The following is an 18,423-nucleotide window of genomic DNA, read 5'->3' as shown; positions in this document are numbered from 1 at the left end:
ACCCACTGCAGTCCTTGTAGAAATAATGGTATTGGTGAGTGAGAAAAGGTGTAGACCCACTGTAGTCCTTGTAGAAATAATGGTATTGGTGGGTCATCAAAGGTGTAGACCCACTGTAGTCCTTGGAGAGATAGCCAGCAGCCATCTGCACATTCACCATCGAAGAGTCTTGTGGAGAATATAGCAAGTCTATAAACCACCACTTGTGCACTCACAAAATTTTTTTGAAATGACCTCCGAACCAGCAATGCTGTTATTCAGTCCCTTGGTGAATTATTAACACATGTGCAAACACTAACAGTCCCTACTTCTCACATATTGTCCATATACTATGACCAACAGAAACGTGTGCAGTGAAATGTAACTTACAAGTTAATAATATGATGAACTGGTATCAATTACAATTTTATAACATAAGAATACAATTACAAAGATACAAAATACATCATTAAATAACATAACAATACAGATATCATTTGTAGTACAGGCTTTACAAAAGAATTGAAATAACATATACATCAGTGTTACAGAAATTATGACATGAGTACATACATAAAAGATCAGAATAACTTTTGAAACATCAACTTCACACATGAGCATTAAAATAAAACAGAATAAATAATATCTAAGCATATTTACAAGGTAAATAACATATTATTAATGCAAATTAATTCCTCATCATAGTGAATGTAGCTTAGTATTAAAAGAAGAAAAAATTCTATGAATATACACAGAGACAGGAAGAAAACAAATACACAAGGGTACACAAACATATAGCGGAATAATACAAGGAAAGGACAGGGTTTGTTTTACTGCAGTATTTTGCAAACAAAACTTTCTTTACTTCTCAGAGATCTCCCTTCGTTCTTCATTATTTCCAAAAGTCCTATCTATACCTGCTTTCTGTATTCTATTCATATTTCTTTCAAAATAATTATTTCTCAGTGTACAATACTCATTTTGGCCCAAATCATTTTCATATAACTTCTCAATGCATTCTTTCCCTATTGTCCATAGACAGTTTCTTATATAGTCTACCCCCTCTTAAGCTAACTTAAATCTACTGTGCTCAGATATATATATACCAAGGGATGAGGCAATGCAGCAGCATAAAACAATTAATACAAACAGCAAAGACAAAAAATTCAAATTGGCAAAGCAAGCAGCAATATTACAACTAATATAAGGCAATGAGCAGCAAACAAGAAAAATAAATTAGTAGTAACACAAAGTCAAATTCAGTAACACTATGTCTGGCAAATAGCAGTAACTTATACCTAAACATGACAAAGCTCAAGCAGAAAAAATATTGCAGTAAAAATGGCCATGTTTAATACCTATGTCACATCTTAACACTAGAGTGATGCATCACAAAAACTTACGCTAGCAGATAAGTTACCAAATCGTAAAAAAATTATTTATGCAATTCCTGTGAAGGGAAATGTCTTTTTGTACTCCCTCATTTTCTTTGGATAGATCATAAAATTATTTACTGGATCTGTAGCCATAAAATATCTATATTAGTACATTCATAAAATTTTATTTTAACCAATGCTGCAGTGCAGCTAGAAACTAGATATTAAAGAAAATGAGCAAATATGTACAAAGGACGGCATGAAACATCATTCATTAGCGATATGGCATTTCATAAGGCAGTAAAAATTCTCTCAATTCTTGTAGAAAGATACTTGTCATAATCAGGTGTGCAGATGTAAGAATGTTTGCAAGTAATGAGCGTGTCGTATTTGCGGTGCTTTCTATAAAGGAATGTCAATAGCGAGGTTAATGGTCTCTCCTTTTTTTTCCTACCTGTGCCTCTGAAAAGGACACTCACTAATGACTTGTTCTCCGGGCGTCTGACACAGCTGGGTGCCCACGACGCATTACGTGCAGGTGGTCACTTAACTTTCTTACTGAAATATTTATGACAGCAGTTTCTGCTACAGTGACAGTCTCATATAAAAATATTTCACAGGTCAATAATTTGCGTTGCAAATGTGTAGAAACAAAATCTTATGAATATAACAGTGTCTAAAAAAAATTTCGCTGGCATTGTGATACATTCACGCATTTACACACATTTCATAACTCTTAAAGTACGATTCTTGGTTTCCAACAACCTTTTTCACAAACCAGAGTCCCAAACCACTACTCATTATTCCTTACCTCATTCGTCAACACTTCTTCAATATTTCATCTTAATAAATATGTAGCATAATCAAATTCCTCATATAACATTGGCTTATTGATCATAAACATACCTCAACAGCATAATACACATAGTCGTCGTAAAAATATCATAACATCTCAGTCAATTCTCAAAATCGTCGTAGCTTCCTCTTATAATTTGAAAACATAAAAAAATTCTCTGCTCATGTCAAAAGTGTCATCTGCCTCAAACGTACTTTAAAAATCGTGATCCCATACCAAATATATCATTCAAAGCTCTCATAATATCACAATGGCTCCGAAAAAATATGAACAGTTCACAAAGTACAGACAAAATACAATTTCGTAAGTGTGAAGTTATCCAACTCTGTAATTGCGTAAACATGTGTCACTGATGTAGTAAAAAAAATGTTTATCTCTCAGTTAAGTGATCAGATAGCTGTGTTATTTATATGTTAGAGAAATATGGTACCGATGTGTAAAGTTGTATAAGCAAATATCATATTAGCTAGGGCTCCTTGTGCTTGCCAAACACATGGTACACAAAATAAGCGTGGACCCCCCTGAGGATTATTGTAATTATACCCTCAGGTGTTACAGATTACAGCAATGGAATGAAATGTATCACAGAAAACTTTCTTTGTAATTCAAAAATCTTTAACAATAAATGTTTTAAGTACAAAATTAATCACTCAAATACGTGTCCTGTAGTGCTAAATGTGCGTCTTGCTGTAAGATAATCTCTGTGGAAGTGTCGTAGTTATCGTCCTCCTAAAGCTAAGTTCTGCAGAAGTCAATGTACTTACCTCATGATAAACAAAAGTGAAATGTTTTGCGTATAGATATCTTACTTATTACGCTCATTGCCATGATGAAGAAAGTACTGTGCTGTAACGTATTGTTGTGCTACAGAAAGGGCTGTCTCCTTGTAGCTATACCACAAAAGTTAGAACTAAAACATGTTTTGCTTTCCTGAAGAATTCAGAAAATCCTTGCAGATATAAAACAGATACTCCGCAAAAGCAACTATGTAAATTGTGTCACACATTAGTAACGTCGTGATATAATCGTGTAGCTGTCACATAAACTAACCACTGTGTCATCTGGTATCTCTCAGAAAGTACTTTAATTCAGAATGTATTTTCAAGTACACCAAAATGTTGTATTAAAATCTCATTAGCAGTACTGGTAAATGTTCTAAGTATGTGAGCCTTATAGTCGTTACATAATCGTGCAACTAACAACCAAGAATGGACACACAACATAACACTGTGTCGTCTGTTCGCAATAACAATGCATTCGTAATTTCTGTTTAAATAAGTTCTCTTGGTTCTTGAGTGGATATTGAACTTCAAAACATTGTTGCATGTTAACAGTTTCTCAGTGTGACAAATTTTACAAGTAGCGTGAAGTGAAAATTGCAAAGACTAAGTTAAAAAGCAGATTATCTGTAAATAAATGGTTTTACATGTGAAATGTGGTGTAAACCTTTACTCTTCCTAGTACGCAGAGTTTCAACTTTAACGCAATAATTATGTGGTATACGTCGGTAAAGAATAATGGAATTTTTCTGAAGGTTAGCATCTATGTTATTTTTCTCTGAGCCAGCCGGCGCACGCGGCAGCCTGCGGTGCGAGTCATTGTCTGTTCCTTTGTTGGCGCGCGTCGTTATTGGGATTTGGAGACCTAACTTCTACAAATTCACCGTGACGAGAGGGCCCATCTCTGTTTAAATCATCCCGCCAGTTCTGATGAAATTCAGGTCTGTCGTTATGATTATATCGTCTGTCGTCATGTCGGTAGTTCCTGTACTTTCTTTCTTGTCGGATAAGTGGTGGAGAATTTCTCCCTGAATTATCACTGCACGGTGGACTGTTGCGTCTGAAGTTATTCTGTCTCCCGTGATAATAATAGTGCTGGTTGCCAAATTGTCTGTTTCTATGATTGTATCTGTCATATTCATTACTACGGAAATGCGATCTCTCTCTGTAACTATTACTCTGCCAGTGGTTGTCATACGGGTGGTGTCTCTTTTGGTCACGATTTACGTTGTAAGAATAGAATTGTCATGTCCTGTTATTGTTTCTATCATCACAGAATTGTGACGGATGTGACCTGTAGTGATTGTTTTCCTGTTTTCGCATCCCGCGACTGTCTGTGTCAATTTCTAATTCTTGTAACAGTCTCTGAAAAGCTTCAATGTCGTCTTTGCAACGTCCTGCTAAAATAATATGCTGTAAATGTTCAGGTAATTTGATCAAGCAAATGCGGATGAGTTCTGAGGGGCTGTATGGGTTTGACAGGTACTGATTCTTGTGCAACATGTCTTCAAAATATTTCACAAGACTGGAAAATTCAGATTGTTCGAAATGTTTCATCATTATGATGCCATGTTTTACTCGGTCTTGTGTGGCTTGAGACCAATATGCTGAGAGGAAGGCATGGTAAAATTCTCCTTCACTGTGGCAATCGTGAATGACCGATCGCATTCTTACAGCTGGTTCATTCTCTAAGTAGCCACACATAAATTCTAATCTGTGTTCTAATGACCAGTTGGGAGGAAAACAATGAGAGAATTGATGGAGCCACGCTTGTGGATGAATGTCGTTGGCAGAATTCTTAAACGTTTTGAATTTACGTGTAGTAATGAACAGCTTATAGTCAAAATCATCGTGTCGGCGAGTAACATGTCGGTCATTGTTACGTCGTGTCGGCGGTTCGATCTCAAAATTCGGTGCACATTGCCAATTTCTTTCATAACTTCCGAAATGCCCTGTGTTTTTATTTTGTGGCTGTTCCGTAATTTCTAAGTTCCTCTTCCCGTGTTGGAGCGCGAGTGTCCTCTTAAATACGTAATTCTTGTATTACCTGTGTCAGCTGATCTTGTACTTCCCGGATTTCTCTTTGGTGTTGCGTATTAATTTATTCAGATTTTGTTTCAGTTTCATAATGTGTTCGCACTCTTCTGTGTCATTAAAGATTACCGGTTTTGTGTCATTCAGATTATCATCTACCTTCGTAGATAAGTTAGTGACCTGATCGGAAAGTTCGGCTACTTTCTCTGATAATGAACTAATTTCCTCCATGTGTCTTTCTGAATTTTCAGAGTATCTACTGTGTCCTTTAAGTTTTCCTGAGTTTTTGAAAGTTGCGTAACCAAATCGGTAGATGCAACTGAGTCAATTTTAGCTTGCAAGGCCTCATGATTTTCATGAACAATAGTTTGCAGTTTTTTTATGGCTGCTTCGTGATTCTGTAATGGATTTTCATGACGCTAAAAAATAGGTTGGAAATGCTCACAAATTTGTGTTTTTACGTCATTACAGACTTTTTGACATTTCGATTCAACGTTATGTAACTCAGCAGTTAAATCTTCACGTGTTTGTTCGAGAGTTTGTTCCAATGAGTCTAACTTTTGAAGCTTTTGCTGTGTTTGTCTCTGATTTTGTTCCATTGTGTGTAACTGTTGCTGTGTTTGTCTCTGGTGTTGTTCCATTGTGTCTAACTTTTGAAGATTTTGTTCCATTGTGTCTAACTTTTGAAGCTTTTGCCCCATTTGTTGCATTAATTGTAATAACAATGCACTGGTGTCTGAAACATGTTCCTCAGTGCTATTCGGCAACGCATTTGAACCGGCAATATTCGCAGTTTGAAAAGCAGAAAATGTGTCTTGACTTATCTGAGAAAAGGGTGAGGACGAAAACCTGAAACTACAGTATTTGCAAGATTGTGTCCTGTCATTTCGGATTCCTGAGGCAAGCTGTTGGCGACCGATCGATCGATAATGCTTCCCTGTTCATTAATTGTTTCACTGTCTACACCATTGTTTGCAGCCCGCTCCATTTCCCTATGTACAATTACCAAATTAGTACTTTGAACATTAGTTAATTCATTACTCGGTGGCGCTAACACATTGCTTTCGTCTTCACTGTCATTTCTCAGGTTACTTTGGAGCCTAGTATTACGTTTTTCACACGCCATTATTGTCACAATATATCACACGACAACACAAAAAAACACAATTTGAAGAGCAACAATAAGAGAACACATTAGCATAGCACTGAAAATAATATCTCGTTAATTGCAGCTGCGAAATACTTGGTGCAAATCTACATGCATGCCACAACTGTTTTACTATACAACAATGAAAGACTGCAACTACAATGGAAATTCTCTCTACAATTACGCGCTAGCAATAAACTACACTAATTACACAAACTACAAGAAAAAATCAGAAGATTCCAGTGAGGTATCTTAGGCTAAGGGTCGACATATGAAACGTCCCCTTAGAACAATTTATACATGACTGTTCTTAAACTGACACACAATATTTTTAGCGCAACGCAATCTCACTTTCAAAATTCCCTACAAAAGAATGGTCCTGACTAACATTAATCTATACCTTTCACAAATTACCTACCTCACAAAAATCTTCATTACTCGAACTAATGCAATACAGCGAGCGCCACTACTGCCAGCTAAATAAAAGATTCAAACTACGGAAGGCACTAACTACTGATAGGGATAGTTAGCAAATGAAAGATTTTAATAGAGAACAAACAATGTATTTACCTTAATAGTCATAATATATACAGCAGTTATAATATACAGTATAACAAATTTCAAAACTCCGCCATCTCTCTCCCCACATCCACCACTGCTGGCGGCTCACCTCCAACTGCGCAACGCTACGCGCTGTTCACATCCAGCTGCCGCTGCCCAACACTACAATGGCAGACAACAATGCAAACTAGCTACAGACTGCACACAGCACAGCCATTGATTTTCATACCGAGCGCTACGTAACGTTGCCGATAAGAAAACATAAACAGCCTTTCTTACAACTGCTCTGTTGCTTTATACCATAATTGCATTAACAAGATACTTTTATTTCACGACCTGCCTCCAACATTAAGGTTATGGTATTGCAGTAACGGACAGTAGTGTTATAAGTTACATTGCCCCGTAAAAGATTTCGAGAGAAACCAAGCAAACATAGATATCATGTGTAAGGACCAATCAAATTAAAACGAGACACATGGAAAAAAAGTAAGTAAACTATTAATTATTTCGGAAGTAAGTGCCATAACTGTTAATACATTTATCCCACTGAGAGACAAAACCGTCAATGCCTTAGTGGAAAAATGTTTGCGCTTGCCTACGAAAACATGGTTGTACCAAGTCCTGTATCTATTTGTCCGAAGCACACCGAGAGCCCCGAATGTTTTTATTTAGGGCTCAAAACAGTATAGAAATCGCATGGGGAGATATCGTGACTGTATGGAGGATGTATAAGGGTTTCATATGGGCGGGTCCAGAAGTTTCATAGGTTGTTTTGATAACACTGCAGAAGTTTCTCTTCAAGGCCCTCACACATCCTCCATAGAGTTCCAATGTCTTCCCATGCGATTTCCGTACTTTTGGAGCCCTAAAGAGAAACATTCGTGGTATTCGATTTGCTTCGCACGAAGAGCCGCGCTTTTGGGCACAATCATGTTTCCGTAAGCAATCCGAAACACTTTTTCCCGTACGGCATAAATCGTCTTGTCTCAAAGAGGGAAAAATGTAATAAACAGTTATGATGATTACTTTTGAAATAACTGGTTAATTACGTTTCCCGTTTGCCTAGTATTCACTTGACTGCCCCTCATAGTTACTAAAGGTATGATGATACCTTAAGTCGTGACAATAAGCGTATTATGTTACCATACCATAGTTACTAAAGGTATGGTTATATCTTAAGTCATGACAATAAGCGTATTATGGTACAAACTCATTACTTTGAATAAAAAGGTAGAATTAATTGTTAATACTTACATTTTACAACAAGTTGCTACAGACGAACTGATTACATTTCTTGTAAAGGGTATTTCGGGACAAAATGGACGTTTTTCCGGAGATAGAAGTATGCAAAATTACTAGTTACGGAAGTCTATTAACAGCACAAAATTTTGAAAATTAGTTGCATAACGAGTCAGTTATAGAATATTCAGATGTCTTCAGTGTAAAAGAACATGACGTTCCATAGATACAAAGCAGACTGTTTTAGTGACAGGCGAGACGCATTTTCCACAAAATCTGTACCATGAAGGACTCTGAGGTAATACTTTACGGCCAGTAATGGACTGTTGGTCGCAATTCGCTTTTACAAAAATGCGACACTGAAACTGCCTCTCGGTCACGTCACGCTGAATTTTATCGAGCCGAATGATACGCGTTACCGGTGTTAATGCCATTACTTGGGAAAACATAGCCATGTTGTTGTTGTTATTGTCGTTACTGTTGCGGTTTCACTCAGAAGACTGGTTTGATGCAGCTGTCAACACTGATCTACTCTGTACAAGCCTCTTTATCACCGTAAAACTAATGTGCCTACATCCATTGGAGATTGCTTCCTGAAGTTAAGCTTCGCTATCACTCTATACAAAGTTTATTCTCCACACTTCCGTCCATTAACATATTGCCGGTTACTTGATGTATCTCGCTTTAATTCGTAGGAGATCTGTGTGATTAGAACTAATCGTTATAAGATTACACTCTTCGAGTTTCATCGTCTGCGTGAAGGTACTTCACTGGCTGATGGTAAATCTATGACAAGCCATGTCCTTGTAAATTGTAATAGTCATCAAATCATCACACTTCCGGACGATCTCAGAGTCTTTTTGTGCTTGCCGTAGAACTACGTTCCATCGACCGAAGAACTGCTTCGACTTCATCCACATTTTATTCACACTCATAATCTACGTGTGTGATGTGAAACCGCACTGCTTACACGAAATGTTTCTGTAACGATATTGGACGCGTAATTTTGCAGACAGAAAATCGGTCACGCTATTCTATACAACATTCAAGAACACAGAAAAGGTTCTGTGACATCGTACTGGAATTTTATCTGTGATTAGTGATCCTGAATGGCTTGTCGCTGAAACAGAAAAAGACAAGGGAATATTTTTTCTTGATTATTTGTAAAAGCGCTACCTCACTCACTTCTGTTTTGTCTATCTCCGGTAGTCTGTCTTGGTCAACAGACATGTTATGGAAGTTATACTTATATTGTTTGACAGCTTAAAGTAATTGAATTTGATACTGGATTAGAACTATTCTACTATTTTATATTTATCTAATCCCAGTATGGATAATTACCTGACTTTTGCCCCTGTATAGTGTAATACTGACTGGAACCAGCGAAGCATGCAGATCATTGTGAAGAGACATAATGATTGTAAGCGTATCATATTCTTTTTTTCTTTGCTCACAGCAGCAATCAGAGGTTCTGAGATTAAACGCCAGTCATTTTATGTATCTTGCACCCATTTACGCAAGAGATATTACAAACTTTTCGGTCATTAGTATCCGAACAAAGATGTTATTGGTCTTTGCCCCTGTGGGACATGAGCCGTCGTTTTAATAATTGGATGGTCCACCATCCCAAAATGACGTGTTCTCTTCCTTTGAATTTACAACGATAAAGTAGAAGTAAAGTAAATAAGAAAGGTATCTGCGCAACATGCGCTGCATTAAAACTAATTGTACGTTTATTATAGTGCATGTCTGTCCTTTTCTGTTTCGTGTATGTTATTCAAGAAATCATTGGGAGTACTAATTCTCTCGAATGGTCCAGAATATCCTACAAACCAACATCGAAAAATATTGACCTGGTGACATGGCACATTGTGATCCGTAACATGACGTCCCATAAATTGCTGCAGATGGGCTCCAAGTAGCCGAACATAACCATTTCCGGTCAATGATCGGTTCAGTTGGACCAGAGGACCCCAACCGTTCCACGTAAACACAGCCCATACCGTTATGGAGCCACCACCACCTTGCATTGCGCCTTGTTGGCTTCGTGGCGTCAGTTCCGCACTGGAACCCTATCATCAGCTCTTACCAGCTGAAGTCGTTACTCATTTGACCAGGGCCCGGGTTTCCAATCGTCTAGGATCCAATAGATATAGTCACGAGCTCAGGAGAGTCGCTGTAGGCGAGGTCATGCTGTTAGCAAAGGCACTCACGTCGGTTGTGTACAGCGGTAATTGCCGGTGCTGAGAGGTAGTGCCTGAAAGTAAAGTTCTATGTACTGACTTGGCAGAAAATCGTAAGAAATTTTGGTCTTATCTCAAAGCGGTAGGTGGATCAAAACAAAATGTCCAGCGACACTGTGACCAAAATGGTATGACAGAATAAAGGACGATATACTAAATGTCTTTTTCTAAAGCTGTTTCACAGAGGAATACTGCACTGTAGTTCCTTCTCTAGATTGTCGCATAGATGACAAAATGGTAGATATCGAAATAGACGCGAAGGAACTTGCCCCCCTTCTTGCAGCGTTGTACCGTAGGTCTCTAGAACAGCGTAGCGTTCCAAAGGATGGGAAAAGGGCACAGGTCAATCCCGTTTTCAAGAAGGGACGTCGAACAGATGTGCAGAACTGTTGACCTACATCTCTAACGTCGATCAGTCGTAGAGTTTTGGAACACGTATTATGTTCGAGTAAAATGACTTTTCTGGAAACTAGAAATCTACTCAGTAAGTATCAGCATGGGTTTCGAAAAATACGATCGTGTGAAACCCAGCTCGCGCTATTCGTCCACGAGACTCAGAGGACCATAGACACGGGTTCCCAGGTAGATGCCGTGTTTCTTGACTTCCACAAGGCGTTCGATACAGTTCCCCACAGTCGTTTAATGAACAAAGTAAGAGCATATGGACTATCAGACCAATTGTGTGATTGGGTTGAAGAGTTCCTAGATAACAGAACGCAGCATGTCATTCTCAATGGAGAGAAGTCTTCCGAAGTAAGAGTGATTTCAGGTGTGCCGCAGGGGAGTGTCGTAGGACCGTTGCTATTCACAATATACATAAATGACACTGTGGATGACATGGGAAGTTCACTGAGGCTTTTTGCAGATGATGCTGTGGTATATCGAGAGGTTGTAACAATGGAAAATTATACTGAAATGCAGGAGGATCAGCAGCGAATTGACGAATGGTGCAGGGAATGGCAATTGAATCTCACTGTAGGCAAGTGTAATGTGCTGCGAATACATAGAAAGAAAGATCCCATATCATTTGGCTACAATATAGCAGGTCAGCAACTGGAAGCAGTTAATTCCATAAATTATCTGGGAGTGCGCATTAGGAGTGATTTAAAATGGAATGATCATATAAAGTTGATCGTCGGTAATGCCAGACTGAGATTCATTGGAAGAATCCTAAGGAAATGCAATCCGAAAACAAGGGAAGTAGGTTACAGTACGCTTGTTCGCCCACTGCTTGAATACTGCTCAGCAGTGTGGGATCCGTACCAGATAGGGTTGATACAAGACATAGAGAAGATCCAACGGAGAGCAGCGCGCTTCGTTACAGGATCATTTAGTAATCGCGAAAGAGTTACGGAGATGATAAACTCCAGTGGAAGACTCTGCTGGAGAGACGCTCAGTAGCTCGTTACGGACGTTTGTTGCATTTTCGAGAACATACCTTCACCGAGGAGTCAAGCAGTATATTGCTCCCTCCTACGTATATCTCGCGAAGAGACCATGAGGATAAAATCAGAAAGATTAGAGCCCACACAGAGGCATACCGACAATCCTTCTTTCCACGAACAATACGAGACTGGAATAGAAGGGAGAACCGATAGAGTTACTCAAGGTACCCTCCGCCACACACCGTCAGGTGGCTTGCGGAGTATGGATATAGTTGTAGATGTAGATTATCGGCAAGTTGTTCAGACTGTGAATCTCAGAACACTGAATTCCGTAACGATTTCCGAAAAGGAACGTCCCATGCGCCAAGTCTCATAATTCCCGTTTGTGCGGCGATGAGCACGTCGGAGATCTGTTCACATGAATCGCGTGAGTACGTACGATCTTTTATACCTGGAGTTCGCCATACTACCGCCACCTGTATATGTGCATATCGGGTTTCTATGACTTTTGGCACCTCAGTATGTGTTTGTATGGAATTTTTATGTACAAATTTTCCACTTACACGCCATCATACAATTTTGTGATTAATCGTGGAACACGCCCTTGGTGGAACGAGAGTCGTGAAAGCTGCTTCAGGCTTACTGCCAGCGCATTTCTGTTTCTATTACTGTACTGTTGCTTTTATACTTGACCGGCAAGAATGACGCTATGAGCAGCGCACGTGACCATTATACTTCTATAAACAGCAGGGGCGTCAGGTCGCATTTTGATGCGGCGGTAGGACTTCATTCTGGCGTATGCATGCCACAAAGTAGATTCCTGGCCCCAGTTACAGGGGGAGAAGGGCCCCAGCGGAATGCAGACGGCCGGGTAAGTGCTGCAATGAAATCGCCGCAGGGGTCGCGGCCGAGCCGTGGTGGAATGCGCAATTTCTCAGAGGCGCATAAAAGAGAGGAGTGATGAAATGCTGGACGTGCAAGGATTCACCTTTTTTTGCCTTCGCAGCCGGAATCTTTGGCTATCTCTATGTACTATCCAGAAAAATTAAGGAATATATGAAATTCCTAGTACATAACAAGGAAACAGGTCTATGAAAACGATAGCCGAAGAAGAAAACAAAAAAGGGGAAACTTACGCTGGCTATACGATACTGTTCGTTATTTAAGATAGCACAGTTAACATTCCAACATTTCTCTACAATTGCCTCGAATGAAAAATAGCCCACTGTTGAACTAAATTATGATTATTTTAAACCTTGACCATGGTTTCTGCTATAATAATATAGCCTTCTTCAGAAGTCATACACACTAACAAATGAAAAATGTCTTAGCCCAGCGGCTGCCTCAAGATCAATCAAATAACTTCAACAGACATAAGCCTGTTTCGAACATAAGTAAAATTACATTTGATATGTTGCTGTTGTCGCTGCCATGATGAAAATAATTTCTCTACAACTTCCTATGCCTTTAAAGAGAGAAACTATAGTGTGGCTCATAAAGAACGCAATTTTTAATTTAATAATAAAACACATAAATTATTTGAAAACTACTGGTAATGTTATGTCAATATGAAACAGAAATGCTGCGATTAAGCTTTTAAGAAAATATCAGGCAAATGTCCTCCACGGCTTCGTCTGCACACACCTGCTCTATGGGCAATGATCAGCTAGAATTTGACGTGTGATACGTCCAATTTCTACCTTTTGTTAAAGCAGGGTTCGTGGATTGCCCACATAAATACGAAATTATACAACCCCTCCCTCCCGCACCCAACCACCCACCCACACACATACCAACAGAAAAAGTCACTGGGTGTCAAATCACACGACCTTAGCGGCCACTTGTGAGTGCCTTTGCGATAGATGAGAAGAGCAGCGAGTCTTTCTGTCAGCAAGGTTGTTATTTCAACGGCAATGCGGCAGGTTTCCTCATCCTTTTGCAGCCACATGTGTTCCACGTTCAGTTCTTACGACTGCGTCCACAGAATCCATGTTACCATGTGGCGATAACGATCAGCAATAATTGTCACTGCTTTCCCCGTGTCGTCTTCAAAAAAGTATGGCACAAACAGGCCTCGAGCTCACAATCTGCACCAAACAATGACTCGTTCTGGATAAAGGCACTTGTAACCGACTATGCGAGGATTTCTCTGTGCTCCAAATCCGACAATTTTATTTATTCGCATAACCATTAAGGGGCTCCGGAACGTCCTATACTTGCAATGTTAAAATAACGCTTATAAATTACATCTTTCCTCACAAAGTATTTGAGGTAGGAAGTTGAACTTTTTACAGATTATTTATTGGAATATGGGCCACAACTTAACACAGGGATTTTACAAAATTTTAGTTCAGTTATTAAAGATGATTTTTTTCCAATTGTAATGTAAATTCACAACATTTTTTAGCAATTGTTTATTTATATATTCAAAAATATACAGTTTTTTGGAAAAAGGCTGTGTTAAATTATGCAGAAGGTACTGTGTAACATTTACTGAAAGTTTGAAACAAATATGTTTGGACGATCCTTAGAAAACATGTAATTAGTATGAGAAAATAAAAGTTTTGGGAATCGACCGACAAAGATTGGATTAACTTTTTAGTGCATTCCAGGTCCATAGGATGGATTATCTTCATCCTCTGCATACTCCTCCTCCGGCTTCCTCTTGTTCCTCCTCCTGTTTACTCTTGCTTGTATTTCTAGACTCTTTACAGCCCTGTCTGCAGCCCGAAGGCATTCCTTGTCTAAAGAAAACATCGCTCGTCCCATGTTATAATGTTATTATTTACAGTAATAACACATACCTTTGGCTTTCCAACATTTCTCCTTTTCTTAAAAGCCTTCAGAGGATTTCTAATAACTTTAAATTTACTCATTATTATACTTCAACAAAACAGAGACTCAAGAAACAGAATTAATTACGAATATTTTCGTGATAACGACAGAGTAAATAAACATGAAACAATCGACAATCACACCAGCGATATATTTGAACCATCACAGGTTAGCCACAACACATACTTTATCTCGCATCACTAAAATGTACCTGATGAACACGGACGTTAATAATAACACCATTTGACATCAGTTTAACAGCGCCACAGTGGGTTACGCCCATGTAGAACACATTTCAAAAAAAAACTAAAAATAGTTGTAGTCTTCGGAATTGAATAAATTATATATCTATTAAAAGGTAATAGTCTGCAGATTCAGAAAACGCAAAAAAGTAAAAATTGAACTTTTCATGATTTTGAGCCTTTCCGGAGCCCCTTAAACTGGAAGTATGCCTCACCATTGAAAATTATCTTCTTGTGAAAATCACTATCGAATGCTTTTTTTATGAGTGCCCAATCGGCAAATGTTCAACGCTTATAATTGTCCATCGGCTCTCAGCTCTTGCGTTACCTGGTTCGCAGAAGAATGCAAGTGCAGATCTTTGGTTAAATTCGATGCAAACTGTTTTCGGAATGGTTAACTGTTGAGAACGACGGCGAACCGACATCATTGGACTGGTTGCGATGCTCCCATTGACGATACCGACATCTTCTACTGATCGACGAGGATAACGATGATCAGGTGATTTGATGTTCAATGTCGATCCTGAACCTTTTAATATCTTTACCAGTTTCTGCACTGTTGACACTTCAGGCACATTTCACTTCCCAAAAATTACACAACGTAATCATCTCTGCATAGCAATCATCGTACTTGAAAGGCGCTTTGAAAATGTGGATGTGTTGTTCCATCGTTTATTGCCACATTTTAGCTGATAAAAATACGCTCAAATGCCAACTGACAATCACAATCGGTAATCGTAATATCAGATGACAGTCGCTTGAATGTCAGGTCTGGTAGCCTAACCAACTGAAAGAGGCGCTCAGTTTAAAACTGCGTTCTTTATGGAATGCCTTTTAGATAGTTAATATTTAACAATCTTCTGGAGGTTGTTACTTAAACAGACCTGCCTGATATGGAATAAGCAGTAGTAGCTGCCCAGTTCGCTCGATCACCACTTGAAAGAGCTGTTGTAGGACTTATTTTTAAGATAAACAGCCGGAAGCCTCGTTTTAAAGTTCAGAATGGTAAGTTCACCAACCTTTAATCCCATCTTTATAATCCTACCGATGATGATCCGGTCTCTGACCGTCTGTGACGTTTACAAACAGCTAGTGCTGATGTATGCGGAGCTTAATCATTCTTATCCTGTCAGAAAATAAGAGCGCACAAAATACAGATGAAGCGATCAAAAGCAGATTCACTCGCCATTAACTATAAAAAGTCACATACCTGTTACCACAGTCAAAAATATGATTCGAATGACTTAAAACACACATTTAGACGCCTATTGCTAATAATAATTAAATATATTTCCTCAGCTTAAATACAATCAAAGGAAAGGGAACACAGACTGTTCGTGAGGTTGACGTAAAATACAAACTAACTAACCTGAAGCAATATCACACAGAAACTAAGAGCAGAATGAATACAATCCCTGAAAATGGCGCGAGGCTGGGCTTTGTAAAGACTTGCTCCAGGATATTAGTGACTTTTGTTAATTTATAGTAGTTTACAAGCTCTGTAGGTCACAGAGTTCATCTTTAATTGACCACTGACTTTTTCATAATATTTTATTTGTATATTATTTCTCATGAGCAGCATCTATTAATGTATGCAGTGCTAATCTACACCTAAGCAATGAGATTCCTCGGTTTATGACTATGGGATCCATAATGGTTGTTAAAATGTAGTTACTGAAAATCTAGTAATTTTTAATTAAGGACCCTTGCTGATTAATAAGGGTCTCAGAAAAATCAGGCAATCAAAAGTATGTCAATAGATCCTGGACATTTACAGCAGTTTAGCTATAACTGGCACTGAAAGTTAAGGAAAGGTGAAATTTTTAACTAACAATATATTTTAAACCAATTAAGTTTGGGTTAATATAAACATTTTACTGAAAACCGAAAAATAGCTCTTTTCATTGCTAGGTGTAGAAATTGTATAACTGTAATAACTTTTGATTGCCGTTATTTCCGATGAAACTAATTAGTTCGTGGCAATCAGTACAACCAACTGAATGATTTAAATAATGAAGTTTTGTGAGAGGAATTTGGTTCTACAATTTTGATAATTTGCATGACATGTGATTAAATTAGGAACTTTAACATCGGAATTTTGAAAGGAAAATTAGCGAAAATATTACACAAACCGAAATACACGAAACAGGATGTGTACAAAGTAGGGGTCAATCTGCTTTGTTACAAGGCAATACAGAATTTGGTATGTAACGCCGCTCAACATATTAAGAAAAGAAAGGTGCCTGGAGACGATGATGAGGTTTCAATAAAAATGGTTAAAACTAGAGAAATGGTAACTAAAAGTACCGCAACAGAGTAGCTTCATAGGAACACAACTTGCAAAAACTAAAATAATGGTGTAATTGATATACTGTACAAGAAAGGCAACAGATTCGCCGTATATAATCACAGACTTTTCAAGATACTCTCCATTACTTGCAAGTTATTCACTAAAATTTTGACATACCAAAGACGTCGAGCAAAGAAAAGATTTACTGTTTTTGAAAGTTGAAGTTGAAATTGCTAGTTGTCGATACAATTACAGAGCGAACCCCAGAAAATTTGGCATGATTTCGACAAAGTCAAGGCTGCCAATCTTTGAGATACTAACCCGGTCTACTGTAATGCAATTGTTGTAAGCTCTGCCTGACAAAAACAGTGACGTGTTCAGAAAGGGAGAAGGGAAGTAAATGAAACTTCACGGGTTGAGAGACTTAATGATGTTATTTCGGTGTTTACAAAATGGGCGAAATTTATTTAGAGCTTGGCAGTATGAGTCCACTCATCGTTGTCACGTTACATCCTCTCTGTCCTCGATGCATGCACTGATTCGGTTGGAAGGTAAGATGGCATGCGACTTATGTAATTGCTCCTTCATATATATTGCATGCTGGCACTACGTCCGACCATCCTGAATTAGAATTACAGATGGCGCAATTCATCGCCGAACACAGTGCGACATCTTTCATCCAGTAGTGCATACTTCCCGCACACAGCTCTACTCCAAGCGCAGTAGTTTGTATTGCTGCGTAAACAGCAATCTAATAGAAGCGTTGTTATATTTAAAAATATCTGGAATCCGATATGTCAATATGTAACGTAAAATGTATCGATATATCGATGTATCAACGGAAAAAGTATCGTTGTACCGGCCTATATAAATATCAGCTGCACAATATATACATATATATATATATATATATATATATATATATATATATATATATATATATATATATACTGGGTGATCAAAAAGTCAGTATAAACTTGAAAACTTAATAAGCCACGGAATAATGTAGACACACATTCTTGGAATGACATGGGGTTTTATTAGAACCGAAAACAAAACAAAGTTCACAAAATGTCCGACGATGGCGCTGGACAGCAAAACGTCAGTAACTGCGCACGACAATCGTGTATAAAAGGAGCTGTAATGAGAGAGAGAATCCAACATTGCACGCACAGAACTCAATGCCCCTATCACTACACAGGATCTCCTTGCTACACTCCGCACAAAACGCAACACCGCTCTTGGTCACGATCGTGTCACCTACCGTCACCTTCGTGAAGCTGCTGTCTGTTTCCTCTCCACCCTGGCCAGGCTCTACAATGTAGTCCTGTCCACCGGTTACTACCCCGACCTGTGGAAAACCTCCCGTGCCCTGATGTTCCTTAAACCCGGTAAACCGCCGTCCGCCGTCTCCTCCTACCGTCCCATCAGCCTTACCTCGGTCTTCAGCAAGGTCC

Source organism: Schistocerca cancellata, chromosome 3 (genome assembly GCF_023864275.1).
Source record: "Schistocerca cancellata isolate TAMUIC-IGC-003103 chromosome 3, iqSchCanc2.1, whole genome shotgun sequence".
In the NCBI taxonomy this organism is placed as follows: Eukaryota; Metazoa; Arthropoda; class Insecta; order Orthoptera; family Acrididae; genus Schistocerca; species Schistocerca cancellata.
Note: the sequence above shows the minus strand (reverse complement) of the source record.